Genomic DNA, 15,900 nt, shown 5'->3' on the forward strand with positions numbered 1-15,900 from the left:
AGTCAATGGCAGTGAAACTGCATAAATTAAATACCAGGAATGGCAAATAGTGAGTGAAATAATCTATTCAAAATTAAAAATTGATTGGACACATACATTCCTGGTGGTTAAAATAAAATAAATCACTTCATGCCTAGCTGTGAATGGAGTTCAGTTTGGCAGTGTCTGAAGGCTGTCATGTCATTAGCCCTTTATAATCCTAACCACACACTTCCTCTCCTAGCTCCATCACAAAAAAACCCAACCTGGTTAAGCATTAATTACCTCCTTCCTTCATTCATAGGTGCTACAAAGAATTCAGTCTCAAAGTAGCACCCACATTGCATTTTCATTGAACTGATGGAGCTGGAAACTGAAATACATAAGTAGGAGATGCCATACTATTGGCACTGCACTGCAATGGCTCAGGAAAAACTAGAAGGCCCCCTAAAGATTTGTGGGATTTATGTAGGAGATTTTATGGCAACACCATATCCCCCAGCACATGGTGCTGCTGGCAGAAGCTCCTTCACTCACCAAGTGCTGGGCTGAGCTTTGCTATGCTGGAGATCTGGTTTTGGCCAGGGTTGTGCAGCTGCAGGGTCCCCCATGAGGGCATGCACAGCAGGATGGGGCAGGGTGGCCCTGGAGGTGCTGGGTTAATGCCTGGCACCATGGGGAGCTCCAGCTGTGGGCCAGAGTGTGGGTCACCTGGACACACCACAGCTCCTCATGGCCGCCACTCAGGAGAGAGATGGGAAACCAGGGAAACTTGCTCCCCAGAAATAATGGAGAAGACAAATGCACTTGCACTTCTGGGTTTCTTTTGCATTTCCTTTCAATGAGACAGGGTTTGAATGAGTCCTCATCATCCCTGCTTGCTCCTAAAATCCTTTCCACATGCCTCCCTTTTCCCTCCAGGGTTAGTCTCACCACTGTGTTCATATGATATAAAAACCTACCTTCACTAGTGCATAATTTTCAGATGTCCAAAAGGCTCTTTCTTTGCACAAATGCCTGCAATTAGGGTTAAAAATAATGAGGATTAATAATTTTATTCCTAAAGCACTCCCCCTGCTGATGGACTCTGAGAGAACCGTACTATATATTGAAGTTTATGATAAAATGAAGGAAAACATAAGAATGGTCACTGAACAAGCCTTGATAACCTGTAAGAGGGATAAAATAAGACAGTGAAAAGGGACTGAATCCCAAGAAAAAAGAGCAAAGACTGTGGTAGGAAGATATGAACATGAAATAATCATATAAAAAAATGCAAATTTTTTTATTATAATAATTTTGCTAATTTTTTTTAAGAGGTAAGACACTATTCTCACATTTGGAGAAAAAGGGATCTTTGAATTCAGTGCAGAGTAACTTCAGCAGCTCAGGACCACTCCAGCACACTCCTCACTGCTGGAGTGTGACATTCCCTGAGGTGGCAGTGTCTGGTGGAGGTTGCTGCAGTGAAGGGCTTAGTGTGTGCTGAGGGAATTCACTGGGAATGAGCTCAGGGAAGATGTCATGGATGCTGCCAGAGCTCAGACTGCTCCCACCTCCTCAAAGCCCTTCCCTCCCTACTCAAATCAAGCAGTTTCTTCTTAGGCAGTCCATGTAAAACAATCCTGTAACACACTAATGGAGGCCTGAGCAAGCCTGCATGTTGACAGCTCTGAAATGCAGAGAAAGGAGCAGAGAGCATGGGAGAGGTGTAGAAGGGGCCCTTACTGACAATCATGATAAATGTTTGTGGCTTTTCTTTCACACTTGGAAGTGTAACAAACACCAGATTAAGCATTTGCAGGTAGGAATTTGGGCAATCCTTATTTAATGATGTTCAATTCTATGTGTAATGCTATTGTGTGGCTTTATTATTACAATCTGTTTCTACCTCTCCCTCTCCTTGCCTACTCCCCCCAGCTTCCAGTGCAGTCAGACATGGAAACTATGGATGACCTGTTCCTACTGACAACCTTCTCTCACATCTTTAGAAACAATTAGGCACTTTTAAAGGGCTGTAAATATAGTTCTTGTAGTATTGCTTAAAAATCTATCCAGCTTTTATTTTCATTGGAACTGTTTTTTAACAATATCTAACAGTCCTTCCTGTTGGTAGCCTTTCCAAAAGAAGGAAGTATCACAATGGTAAGTCACCAGAAGGGGGAAAGAAAAAAAAAATAATCAGAAAGCTTTTCCATGGCATTACCTAGATAATCCAGTCCACATGTAGCTCTGCACATGAGCAAGTGACCCCATGGACTGGAGCAAGTCTCCACACACATGTGTAAATCAAGGCCACATAGTTCTGTTTGCAGGATCTGAGTTCTGCTTCAATTCTGAAACAGAGTAAGATTCACATGGTTGTGATTCACATTGAATTTGAGCCTCAAATTTGAACATGCCAGCTTGTCATCAAGCTAGCTGCCTTTATTTTATTTTTTGGCATTTTCTTTGTCAGTGCGAGCTTCTTGTATTTCAGACATATATATATTTTGTGAGGCAGCTCAGTCTGTTGAGCCAGGATCTTTCATCAAGGGAAGAAAAGTGCATTGCTTGATTCTTAGAGAAAGAAAAAACATAGCTTGCTTTTTGGAATACATCCAAACTGTCTGTGACACCTTAAAATACCATACAAACAGTGCAATTTGTCATAAATTAAACTATAAATGGGCTTAAAACACCCATAGTCTGATTAGCATGTGACCAAGTATAGCAGTCAATAACATATCCTGATACAGTAACATGTCCTGAGTCAATAACATATCCTGATAGAATTTTACAGCTCTAGTGGTCTCTAGGCATTTTTACTGAATCTTCTGTGTTTAAGAAGAATAATGGATTCACTGTTTTGCAGCATAATTCTCATTTTTCTTGCAACGTCCCTCCTAATTTTGCCCTCAAATCTTCTGGAAGCTGTGGTTTGATGCTTTTTCAGCTTTTTTCCTTAGATCCCCTCTCCAGGCAAAAACCCCACCACCACAAAAATAATCCCCAATCCCAAATTTTGACTCTGTCACTAAGACATTAAATGAGCAACCAATCAATTAATATATTCTTCTAAGGAAGTCAAAATAGTTCAGATATTTCCATAATGATGGATGAACAAATAGAAAGATGGTTACCACTTCCAGTTCTGCATCATGTCCGCAGTTTATCCTCTCATTACAGGCTGAAGGCTGCGGCAGAGATTCCCATTTCAGGCACCATGCACCACTGTCATGACTGTGTGGCTTGGGGACAAGAGTAGGATCACATCTGGACAGTCAGATTAAGATTAGAAACTGAGAAACTTGCTACCATCTCATGTCTCTGAAGGCATGACCAGTAAAAGAAGGTGTATTTCTGCTTTTTTTCTCTATCATAGCCCTGTGGAATTAAGTGTCAGTTAAGGGATGTGAACATAATGTGTGGCCTTGCTATATTCCAGAGTTCCAGTCTGTGCTAGGAAAGCTTGCCCAGTTTCCTCCAGGTGGGGTTCCCTCCCCTAGATCCATATTGAACATCCAAGATTAGCCCCGGGGAAAACTTAATTGAATAGAAGTCATATTTTAGTACTAAACAGACATTTTTCTTTTTACAAGAACTTTAAACTAGAGTGAAGAAAACTGAAAATGTCATCATGAAGCTGCAAACTGCTTTTCTGCAGAACTGCTTTTATTAAATTTGTCCGTTTCTCACAATTACAGTAGAAATAAAGAAAAGACCACAACTATTTTATTTTACTTGAAATCTCATGAGCAGTTTTCATTATCACTAGAACACAGAAAACTAAGACCTTCTTCTTAAGCTACACTAATGGGAACATGGAAAAATTGAAGAGTCAAAAGCAGAATCTCATCTTTGCATCTCCTAGTCAACAAAAAAAATATTTTAATGTGCAGTAAGTGCACATTAAAACAATATGACTTTGCTAACTTAATAGTATCTATGTGAAATGTCCTATGCGGTCAGAATGCTTTGAACTATAAAATATCTTTATGTGTTTAAAGGATAGAACCGTACAAGGTATTTCATGTAGCATTTTATAGCATACCAATATATCTTTTAATTCATGTGCCAGAGAATCAAAGAGATCTTTTGACTGCATACTATGTGATGTTTTCATTAGATACTTATAATGTGGTGGGTATTTAAGAATTTATCTCTCTATAGTATAGTCCATTGCCTAGCTCTTTTTCTCAACAGCTTCCTTATAGCTAGGAGATGGTTTGAAAACTTAGGATTACTTCCAAAAAGCATAAGCAGAAGAGAGTTGTTCTAACTGAAAACAATTTTGCTAAATAAAGAAGAATGCTTCTATAAATATATATTAACTGTAGACTTCCTTAATTTATTTGTTTTCAAATTAGTTCTGCTTTTGTGTACTGGATACTGTAGAATACTGTACAAAATTCAGCCCTTTCATATGACTGTATTGAAATCAACACAATAGGATAATTGTGAAGAGTTTTCAGCAAATTATATGAGCTTAAATTAAATAAAAATAACACTAGGATAAATTAAGCCCCTAATTAGATAATTGAAACTGCTCCTTCCCTTCCCTTCCCTTCCCTTCCCTTCCCTTCCCTTCCCTTCCCTTCCCTTCCCTTCCCTTCCCTTCCCTTCCCTTCCCTTCCCTTCCCTTCCCTTCCCTTCCCTTCCCTTCCCTTCCCTGCCTAGAGGATGATGATGGTGAAATCAAAACTGAGCCAAATACAGACAGAAGCCTGTCAGTTATGGCTGAGTGATTTCACTACTTCCAATTGAAAAATAAAGAATGCAAACTAGAGCAGGATTTGCACAGAGGAAGAGTCAGCAAAATCGGAAACAACTCACAACTTCTAACCACAGCCACCAGGGAGAATACAAACAACAACTTTGTATTCCTTGGTTTGCTCTGTGTTTTGCTTTGGGAGCTTTACAGACACCAGACTTTGATTTTTCCCAACCAGGAGTAGGTATACATGGAGTTTTTTAAGCATATACTTAGGATATTTATGGATACTGCTTCCATTTCAAGTTGAAACAGCACAGATCCTTCTCTGGTATGAAAAGCTTGTTTCAGAGAAGAAATGCCAAGTAACACTGGTGATTTTCAAGTCACATTTGGCATCTCTGCCACAGGTCAAACAGCTGTCAAATTTATTGGTGCTCCAAATCAACAGACAAGGCACACATTTTCACATCTGTTCAAACCACCAAACCAATGGCTTTGTCTTTTGTTTGCTTTCAGACTAAGGCTCAAAATGCAGTTAAGGCTCTGTGCCCCAACTATGTCAGAACCATAAGAGTTAAAAACATATCTGATGGTAAACAGAGGAAAGGCTTACAAAGATGAAAACATGGGGCACCATTTTGGTCAAGCTCTGCTTCAGGAAGAAGAAATCCATGATCTACGGCCTGGCATCTGGCCTAAATTTTTTAATCTGTTACCAGGTTGACAGTTTTGGCATCTCTGTCTTTCATTGTTCCTTGCAAGTTTGCAGTGCCTGGGCTGCAGCCATTCCTGGTAGGCTCTGGAAGCCCTTCCCTACGAGGAGGCCGTTCATCATCATCGTATCTCCGGGCAGTCTGAGGTCTCCAGCTTCATACACAGAGCTGCCCCTGGAGCAAAACAGAGAGTGTGCTGTTAACTATTTAACTGTTACCCAAATGAAACTCATATATTACAGTCCTAGAGTAAAAATAAAACAGAACAACACAGTTTTAATTGCTATTTCTACAATAAAATTGTGGCTTATTTATAAGTTGGGATTTTATTACTTACTGCAATTTATACACACTTTATCTGGAAGTTCATGGTGGGCAACAAAAGACTGCTCACATTTTTTTTTGTGACTTTTCCATGAAAGCATAACTGCATCTTAAAATATGGTAAAGTAGTTTATAAGTAAAATGAAAAAAGCTTACATGGAAGATTACATAAAATACATCTGTCTTTTCAAACCATTGAGATACACAAACAACTTGTTAAAAACTGAAAAAGCCGAAAAAAAGGACAAAAGACCTTTTATTAAGAAGCCGTTTTGAACAGATTTTTTTTCTGCTTTTCAAAAGACAGGATGTTACATTGTTCCTAGGAAGATGATCTCAAATGATCAAGAAAAATACCAAAAATTTCAGTAAGCACTGTCCCTGAGAGAGATTATGCTAAAGCTTACAAAAAAAAAAAAAATTGCAAGTGGAGATGTCATTTTAAATAGAATCCAGGCTCTTATTTTTCCATTGCAAAGAGCTTTCTTTTATGTCAAATGAAATTTTAAGATCACCTATGAATTTGCAACTGAACCCTTTACTGCCAAATCTGATTCCAATTCCTAAAAAATCTGTTTCTGTAATATGGCCAGCAAAGCAGTAACTTCTAAAAGGTAGCCAGACATATTGGCAAAAAAATATATGTGGTTAATCAACTAAAACTATGTAGTAGTTTGGGAACAATCAATCAATTTCCAGAACCTTTAAGGCATGCAGTTGCTGTGAGGATATCCAAGAACAATAGTAATACTAATGGCTAATGTACACAGATGTTTTTGAGATGGTCTTGTCTTTATTTTTTATTTTCAAGATGCTTCTGCACAATTTTAGGCTCTACTGTTAGACAAAACAACAAACCCATCACAAATAAATTCCAGATAATAATACACATGTAGAGGGACAGTAGGTGTCACTTTGCACCAAGGTAAAATAAGCACTACTAAAAAGAGGTTTATGTTCAACCAGTGGTGTTTTCTCAATCTGTGCTACCCACATAATGGATTGGAGACTTAAACAGAGACTTAGGCAAAAATGCAGAGAGCTGCATACAATGATGGGATACTGAAAACTCCCTGAGTTACTCCTTGAGGCATCATAGCTGGCAACTCAAAAGATGCCTCAGCAACTTGAAAACTGTTCTGTCTAAAAGCAGAAAATGTCTCATTTTTAGTAAACAAAGCTAAGCTGCTCACTTCCACCTTCACACTTCAGCCTGCCTGGCATCCAGGAACTCTCTGGTAAATTCCTTGAGGGGCTCATTAAAATACATTGCACAAAGTCACCCCTGAAACACGGCAGTAAGGAACAGTAACCATAAAACATAGTAGCACTTTCTGAAGTTCTTTAGAATAGCTGGGGGAGGGTTCCAACCTCTCTTATGCTCCCTTAATACTGTAATACTGTGGTCTGAGCTCTGACCAAAGAGATGCGTGACCAAGGTTCACTTCCTGGCTATATCTCAGAGGATTTTAACTCCTGTTTACCACTTCCTGACTCTTTATACATCAGGTTGCTGGCTTCCATCCTGAGAGAAGTTTGTGAATGTATATTACATTAAACTCATCTTGGATAAGTTAGCAGACTCAGCAGAGGAACCAAGAGATAGGCAAAAGCAGCATCCATGTGAGGACAGTACCCAACTCACTGTGTGTTCTACTGTAAATTATGGAATTGCCTTTAATCTCCTTAAAAACACTTTTAGAAATCTGTGATCAAAGTAGACATAATAGCCCTGTCACATGAAATGAAAGCCCAGATTTTTGCACTTAAACCACCATAATCCTATTTAGGTCATCTGAGAAGGAATAGTGTTTGGGGCCTACAGTTTTGCTTTCCCTGATGAAACCAGCTGCTTTTCCATTCTAGAATCCTGATGGGCTACTCGCTCCTTTGGCAACAAGTGCTGCAGAGATGGTCTGCCCTTGAACTGGCATCATCTAGTTGTTTTGGGCTTTTTATTGGGATCAGTACTGGATTGTGCCTAGCACGCAGATGAACTCAAAATGACTGAAGTATTTTTGTTAATAAATCCATTAAAAACTATGCAAACACATAGCTTTACTTTTCTGCACAAATTTGACAAGTTGCATCATTGTTAATATGATGCATTTTAAAATTAGTATAAGATATTTCCAAAGCTACTGTGGTAACACAGATCAAGTGGGAGATTGGGTTAAACTTTACCTGAGCATTTTGGAAACATAACTTTTTTGGCATAGAACCCAATTAGACTTTTTTCATGCTTTTTCTCTTGCCATAACTCCATTTGTTTCAGAGGTCACAGTTAAAATTTTAAAGATTTTCAGGTGATTTTGATTCATATTTCCCTGATAAAGTTTAATAAAGCAGATCAGATTACTCTGCCCTATGAGTCAGTTAACTATGCTCCTATTTATTTGAGAAGCAGTTCTTGTTTTCAGGTATGTAAAAACATTTTATAACCTCAAATATTTTTTCTTTTCTCTTAAAGGTTAGCAGCAATTCTCCTGTACATGGAACATTTGTGATCCCAAATCATTAACAGAATCTGTGTCTAGACTAAATACTACATTTTAAAGCAAAGTATTTCAAAAACCAGCTACTCCTCCATTTACATACCCAGGCTTAAATTTTAGGTGTTTGTTTCCACTGTAGCAAATGATGATGTCATTAACACCTAAATCAGGACAGAAAAATGCCTGGTTTTAGGTGTTAGTGACATCATAACTAATTCAGGGAGCACATTGCACCCAGAACTTCTAGGCCTGGCAATAAAAAGAACTGATGTCAAAACACACTTACTTGTCTAAAAGATACTCATGTCTAAGAGAAAAACTAACCAAGATCTTGCTGTGGAGATCTTAAAAACTTTGGAAAAAAAAAGTTAAAAAAAATATTTTGCTGTTCACAAAGAAAATGGTTGAAAATATGTGTAAAACATATGTTTTGGTGTTTTGAAGTGGTTTGCTTCTAACAATAGAACTGCACACTCATCACTGGTCATGGGATAAATGTGGTTTGGGGGATCTGTGTTATGCCAAGACTCAAAGCATTTAATATGAGCTTTGTTTTGGAGCAGTGGCAACAGCAAAAGTGAGCTGACATGCAGACAGTGGTGACTTCAAGCTTCTGAAAGCTACATGATCACTTAAGATCCAGTGCTTCAAAAAGTCCCGTGTGACATGAAAACATTTGACCCATTAGCCAGTTGCAAGGCTTTCCCAGACTCTCATCAGCACATGTACCTTTGCAAGCTCTGCTAGAGCCCAGAGGAGATAAACTCTCTTCCTGCACAAGACTTTTGCAACTCTTGGGGCTGTGCTTCATCTCTTTGCATAAATTGACTGGTTTATGTCTCATACTGGCGTTGCACCACATCTCCTCAGAGGAAAATCTCAAGGGCTGCTGGTGCCCACAAGAGTTAGCTAGCAGAGTGTGCCAGAAAGCCCAAGTACACAATTATTTTCCCAAAGCAATGTACATTTTACGCAGACTTAAATATTGTGTGGCTGTGGATGTAAATCCAAACACTTAAGGATATCTATTCTATCAGTTACTTATTCTATATATTCTCCATTTTGTGCGCCCCTGCATACCTTCACACACTTGCAGAGCCACCCTTGCTATTTGCACATTTTCCCTGTTCAATTTTAATCTGTTGGGCGTCAATTTCTATGTCTAATGGGAGATGATCAACACAGACACAGAGCCCTCAAGAGTGTTTAACATCTCTTAATCCAGACCAATCTTTTCCTCTCTAAGGCTCCCTGCCCCTCAGCCATACACCTTACAACTCTGCAAAATATGGCCACAGCTACAAAAAATGGAATAGACTAAGAAGAAATTTAGAGTCGTCTGAGGAAATGAAACAAAGATATCTAAGAGCCTTTGAGTGGCTCTGCTGCTGTCCTGTGTCACTACTTGAAAGTAATAAAAGGAGCCAATGTAATCTTGTTTTTCGTGAGACTCACACTTTGCTTTTGATTAAATTCAGGTAGAAATGCTAGAATAGACAAGACCAGCAAAAGCAGGTCATCAGCACAGCCTGAACTTGCTTGCCTTATTCAGGGAAGTAGATACCATAATGTTAACACATAGTAAAACCCCATTATTCCCCATACATCAAGTGCTTGCAGGCTTAGGTCTCCCACTGGAGACTCAAGTACTTCAAAACAAGTAAATAGTGAGGAGAGACAGAAAAGGAGAGAAAAAAGTTCTGATGAAGCATGAATGGAAAAAAGAGTGGCAATAACATCAATTGCTGAAGTACCATTTATGTTCATGACATAAGGTCTCACCCATCTGTCATTTCATTTAACAGCAGAAGGTGGGGGCAGCCCCTCCATGTCCAGTCCTGTAGTCTGCATATTTCTTTAACCTTTAAAATCACTTCCGCAATTTCTTTTAAACAGGGATTACCAAACTGGCAACAAACTATAAAAGTAAATGCATTTACAATATGCCCTCTAGATAGCTTTACTGTCACGGAAATAGTTTTGCTGTGACCATGGGCTGTAGGAGCAAAGGCTGGCAAAATTACATGGTTTGCAGTGATAAAATTCAGGTTTCACCAAACATTTTGCTTCTAACCTGCAGCCATCTCAGCTGTGAAGTGCTTATTAAGTTCCTTTCATGACCAAAGGACCTGCAGTTTGTAAATGCTGCAGGTGTGAAGGCATTGTGTGGCACTTTTAGGTTAGTGAAAGAAGATTGTTATTCATGGGTGAAATATTCTATTTATTCAGTGGAAGAGAAGTAATGTGTGTGGGGGTGGAGAGTGCAAAGCTGATGATAGAAAGACATAAATAGAAACAGACTTCCACAGAGCACCTCAGCCATTCCATCTATTGCTGCTTCAAGCTTTTAAGTCTCCCCACAATGGCCAAGCACTGGGATTTTTCCTTTAATGACACTAACTTTGCTGTATCTCCTGCCACTAAACTATTTTTAAAAGTTTACCTAATTTTACTTAATTGTCATGGAGTAACAGTAATAGTGCCAGACCATACTAAACCAGTGGCTTTTATATCTTTTTCTGTATCTTCTATAGAGTTGAGTGTGATTAGACTGTCAGCTGCTCTCATTCACACAGGAATACATCCCCAGAAAGTTGTGACTGAGAGTGGGCTTCATAAATACAGTATAATTTCAGAGTTACCTACTTAGACATTGGTGGAGGACTTCCAATGGAGGGTTTTTTTGCTTTGTTTTTTTTTTTTTTTTTTTTTTTGCTATGTTTTTTTGCCATTTTCTGCTTTCAATGACATCCTGACAGTGTCTCTGATGCATCACCATGAAATTGTTAAGATAGAATATAGGAATGTTAACTGTCAGGCCAGCAATATAAAATTACATTACATGTAAATATACTACCTGTACACTAAAAAGTCGTTTTCGAGAGCTGCACTTAATCCCTCATTTTTAAAATTTTCTTTTCTAATTTGACTACAGACATGTGGGAGTCTGAATTTTTCAGCTCCAAGTGTGCTGCATTTTTAAATCAACTGGGGAGGCAGGAAGCAAATACACATGGGTTGTAATGCTGGCTGACATACTGCATTATTGACAAACCCTACCAAAAAAAAAAAAAAAAAAGCTAGCATATCATGTAGATGATGTAGACAAACATCTAACATAAATTCTAAGACAATTTTTTATTTAAAGAGAAGTTCAGAAAACTGAACTGAAGTGGGTTAACACTGAAACTGCTCCAAACTGAGTAACACACCAGATTCCCTTGCTTACACCTCTTGTACGTTACTGGCAGCTGCGGAGTAGACAGTAATATTTCTCATTACTAATATTAAATGGAGAATATTCTATCCCTGCGAAGCCAGGAGAAACATATGCAACATCTGAATTCACCTACCATTCAAATTAAGGGGGGTGTTGTCTTGGCCGGGGCACCAGCTTATTTTCTGCTAAATCATGAAATCTTTACAATTGTCAGAGCCTCAACACCTCGTTCACAAGACATGGACATGATTAAGCACCGACTCGAGGAGACTAATACCTCCTCTCCAGTTACCAGCACACATCCCCCTGCACTATTCGCAAGACTCCAAGCGTTGAAGGGAGCAAATACTGATCAGCAATATTCCAGCAAATCACCCACAATAGCACTAAAGTTGGAAGACAATAGTTATAGCAACAGGAACAACAATGGCAAATTCATCTGGTTTTTAGCAAAGGGGTTTTTTTTTTAGCATTTAAATATATAACAGTACATTACAAGCCTGAATCAAAAGACAAGTGGAAGAGAATTTTGAACCCGCATTTCTTTCAGGCACACATTACTTCAGGCATTTGAAGAAAGTGTCGAACAGCTTCCCCACCCACTTTCTCAAAGTGGAGGAGAAATTGCTCTCAAATGTTGGTTATAAACTTGTAATCTGAACTCCAGCCACTCGGCAGGGTTGCAGAAGAATTTACGATGTGCTAAATATTTCCTTTGTTCTTCCCAGTGGTAGCCTGCTGTAGCAATTAGAAAGCAACTGACTGCACATGTAAACTGTGGTTCTTTTCTAAAGAATTGTTCGTAATTGTTAGAAGCCTTCCTAAGCAAGACTTGCTCTGCTAATACTGCAATACTTGTATTAATTGTCTGTATGATTTTTTCTCATCTTCTAATCTTAGTCATGTGCTCTAGGTACATTACTACTGGTACAGAGGGCAGACACACTGTTGACCATTGCTATAATTTAGCCATTACCAACTGGGTACCTGAATCCCTCTGTCTTTATTGGGCATCTAGGTAGCTTCCATAGGAACGATGTGTTTTTCATGTAAATGATATAAACCACTACCACAACATTTGTTTCCATTGCTGCATGAGTATAATACAAAATAAAATGTAATTCTTCTTGATTCCAACAAAGAAAGCAGTCTCCTAAGACATTCTGTTGCATGCTGAGAGCACAGAATATCGAAACCCCTGACAGCAAATTTGATGTAAGCTTGCTATGAAAGAAATTGCAAAGAAAAGTGCCTTGGAAAGATTGCAGGTCTTGTAAATAGGAAAGATGGCTTTGGGAGCTATCCCACCCACCAGCATCCATTGCCTTAGACATAACTACAGACAAGGTAATGAGCAAGGCAAAGTAGATCAACTGGTGCAGCTGCCATAGCAGGAGCACAGGACATGCTGAATGTGGAGGCTGCTAGTGAGAAGATGATGAACAAATGCACTAAGCAGTGACACCACTGCTCTCCTGGGAGTGAGAGCTCACGGTGAGGAATATGTTAGCTCTCCTGGGAGCAGCTTTAGCCAGCCTTTTGCAGTTGGTCACCTCCTGCCCAGGGCTCAGTATGCAGGTGCTGGCCAGGAGCCAAGGGCAGCCCCACAACCTTGCTGCCCGTGCTGCTTCTGCAAAAGAGGTTGAGAGCAGCGAGGAAGCCAGAGGGAAAGCTTCCTCTGCGTGCCAGCAGCAGGATCCATGGGATTTGGCCTTGGAATTCCTGTGGAGCCTTAACCACGACATCAAAGTCAACTCCTTGGCATTTGTATGCTATTGCTTAGCCCTCTGGCTTTCCTAATCCTGGGGATGGTGTACCATATTTTCCCTCTGAAGCCTAAGGGAAACACAGTTCCGTAGTCAAAAAACAGCCAACATCCATTGAAAAGACAGCAAAATACCACCTCTGGCAGGTGACCTCCAACATAACCCACGAGACATACAAATTGAAAGCAAACTTTCACATACAGGCCTTGATTCAAGCACACACTCCTCTGTGGTGGTCTTCGCTCTGTTGCACCACCTGGCAATGTCTGGAATCAAGTTACTTATAGTCTATACAATGAGAAGTCAAATGAGTTGGATGGTTCAGAGTTTTGGTAATGAGATACAGAGGTTTCTGTTTTGGGCTTGCTGTGTCAGACTCAGGCTGGACTGGTGTGAAGGAGTGGAAGTCATTGCCATCCAGTTGTTTCTCACCAATACATGTGAAATGGACTTTTGTTTGTGCACCCTTCTTTTGAAGGCTCTGCAGACAAGCCAAGAAGGAAGGCAGACTAAATACTCTCTTTCATCCCTAGATTTGACCCTTACCAGAAAGAGTGAAGATGCTCCACAGCCAGTGCTTTAACACCTCCCCAAGAATTTTGAGACATGTTTTCCAGAACAGATCCAAACTCCTGGCGATGAAGTTGGCAGAACGGATCCCAGCTTGTGCTACTGCCTGCTATACTTCAAATGTAAGCATGAATGAAGAGACTCTCCAGACAGCACTCACAGCCATAGCTGCCACAAGAAGAAGTCATGCTTTTACTCTATGATATTGCACTGGCTGTGGTATTTCAAACACAGCCCTGCCATCAATTCTTTCATTCAAGACAACAACCAGTTTACTCTTTCAACTTCTTATCACTGTTATGAACTCGTATTTCCTTGGATTTTTAGGGCAAATTAATAACCTCTGAGATCAAGTCATCCTCTGTGCCAATGTGAGTGCTGAATATTGTTGTGTTTAGTTGTCACAGGACTAAAGGGTTCATCATCCTGGCACTCCAGTCTCATAAGATGCCTTGAAGTATAATCCATCCCCAGCTGCCAAGTTATAGGGAGAATCCTGATGATCCCATCTTTTTGCAGTTTTAGTAGTGATATGAACAAAAACTCAGTGTTTCCCTCCTTTTGTGTCATCAGCAAAATATTGATGTATGTGTCCTGGATTGCTTTTATTACTCAGCTTTCTCATATATAAAAAATAAAGGTACACCAGGTGAGAGAAAGAAATCAGAACAAGGAACAAAATTCAGTGGGAGTTGAAGAAAAAGGTAACACTTAGAGGCTGTGTTCAAATGACTGCTATCAACACATGGAACAAAGGGGATCTATTTGATATTCTTAGTGCTCATTTATTACGTGTTTCGTGGAGATGTATGCTTCTGTCTCAGCTTTGTATTGCAGGAGCACTGCCACCACACACATTCCCTCACTATTTTTTTCCTTGCTTTGACCTACTGAGAGGAACACTTTTCTGCAGGCTCTGCCAGTGCAAGAGGATATCAGTTGTCTCCTGGACTCTAACTTTCCATCAAACTGCAGTTGTAAATCTAAGCACTAAATTGATTAATTTTTAGCACTATGTGTTAAGGCAGAGCCAACAAGGCCAAAATATGATTAACTCATTAGGTACCACAGGCACATTGCAATAGTCCTTGCTGCAAAAAGCTTTTAACTCAAACAGATAAGACCTGCCACAGATGTAAGGGAAAACGAACAAATTAACTCATCTAAATTCTAGAAAGAACTCCAAATAACACAATAACATTTGATGATAAATCACCAAAAAATGTAAATGAGATCCTACATTTTGGCTCTTTTTTAGCAGAACTGCATAAAGATTTTTGACAGACATTGCGTTACGTATTTCCTCTTATAAATGGATTCTCAATATCATAGCATTTATAGAATTAGTCTCTTACCTAAGGATTTTAAACAACTACCATTTAGTGCAAGCTCCTCATTCTCCAATGCTTGGATAAATACTGATCTCAATTTACATATTGAAGCCTAGAAAGTCAGGAGACTGGATTAGCATTCTTCTAGAGAATTCAAGCCAAGGCAAGATTCCAGGAGCAACATGTGTGGTTTTGCCTACTCAGTAGGTGACATTTGCTCTGCATTCTACTGACCTATTTTGTAGTTATTCAGTGTTAGGGTCATCACTCTCAAGACTTAAAGTGTGTTGTTTTAGGCTCAGAGGTGCAGGAAAACTGGATGGAGACAGAGGAGTACTAAGTCACTGTCTTCCATATGACAGAGCTGTGGACAGTGACAGAGAAAGCACAGGTTAATAGGACAGCAGGGATTAACAGCTTTTACAATGAAAGAAGAATCAGTCCCATTAGTTTTTATGGTGGCTCTGATAAAACATGGTCATAACGTTTATTTTTACCTCACTGATCACTGCATTTAGAACATTAGCAAGAAGCACTGCAAGAATGAAATTAAAGTTATCAAAGTGCTGTTAAATTTCATCCACTTGAACATCAGCTAGAGTCACAGTAACTTGTGCCAACAGCCTCTGATTATTTTTATACTTTGTTTGACAGACACTTCTGGAAATGTCTTCTTGTTTTACGTCGTCAGCAGGGCTCTCAGGCTAAGTTCCTTACGTATCTCTCAATGCTGCTAAGCTGATTGGCATTTACTTGTACCCCCTCACTGTAAGAATCATGGAGTCTGACTTGGCAAGAACCATCTC

The 15,900-nt window shown here is 39.5% G+C and overlaps 1 long non-coding RNA gene across 1 annotated transcript in view; it reads right to left on the minus strand.

The window, feature by feature from the left end:
* Positions 1 to 5,099: 5,099 nt before the first annotated feature.
* The window catches only part of LOC134416699 (uncharacterized), a 32,677-nt gene continuing 21,876 nt past the window's right edge, over positions 5,100 to 15,900 (minus strand). The window contains exon 3 of the long non-coding RNA XR_010027333.1: positions 5,100 to 5,562. This is a non-coding gene — a long non-coding RNA (uncharacterized LOC134416699). The remainder of the gene's footprint in view (positions 5,563 to 15,900) is intronic.

This window comes from Melospiza melodia, chromosome 3 (genome assembly GCF_035770615.1).
Source record: "Melospiza melodia melodia isolate bMelMel2 chromosome 3, bMelMel2.pri, whole genome shotgun sequence".
Taxonomy (NCBI): domain Eukaryota; kingdom Metazoa; phylum Chordata; class Aves; order Passeriformes; family Passerellidae; genus Melospiza; species Melospiza melodia.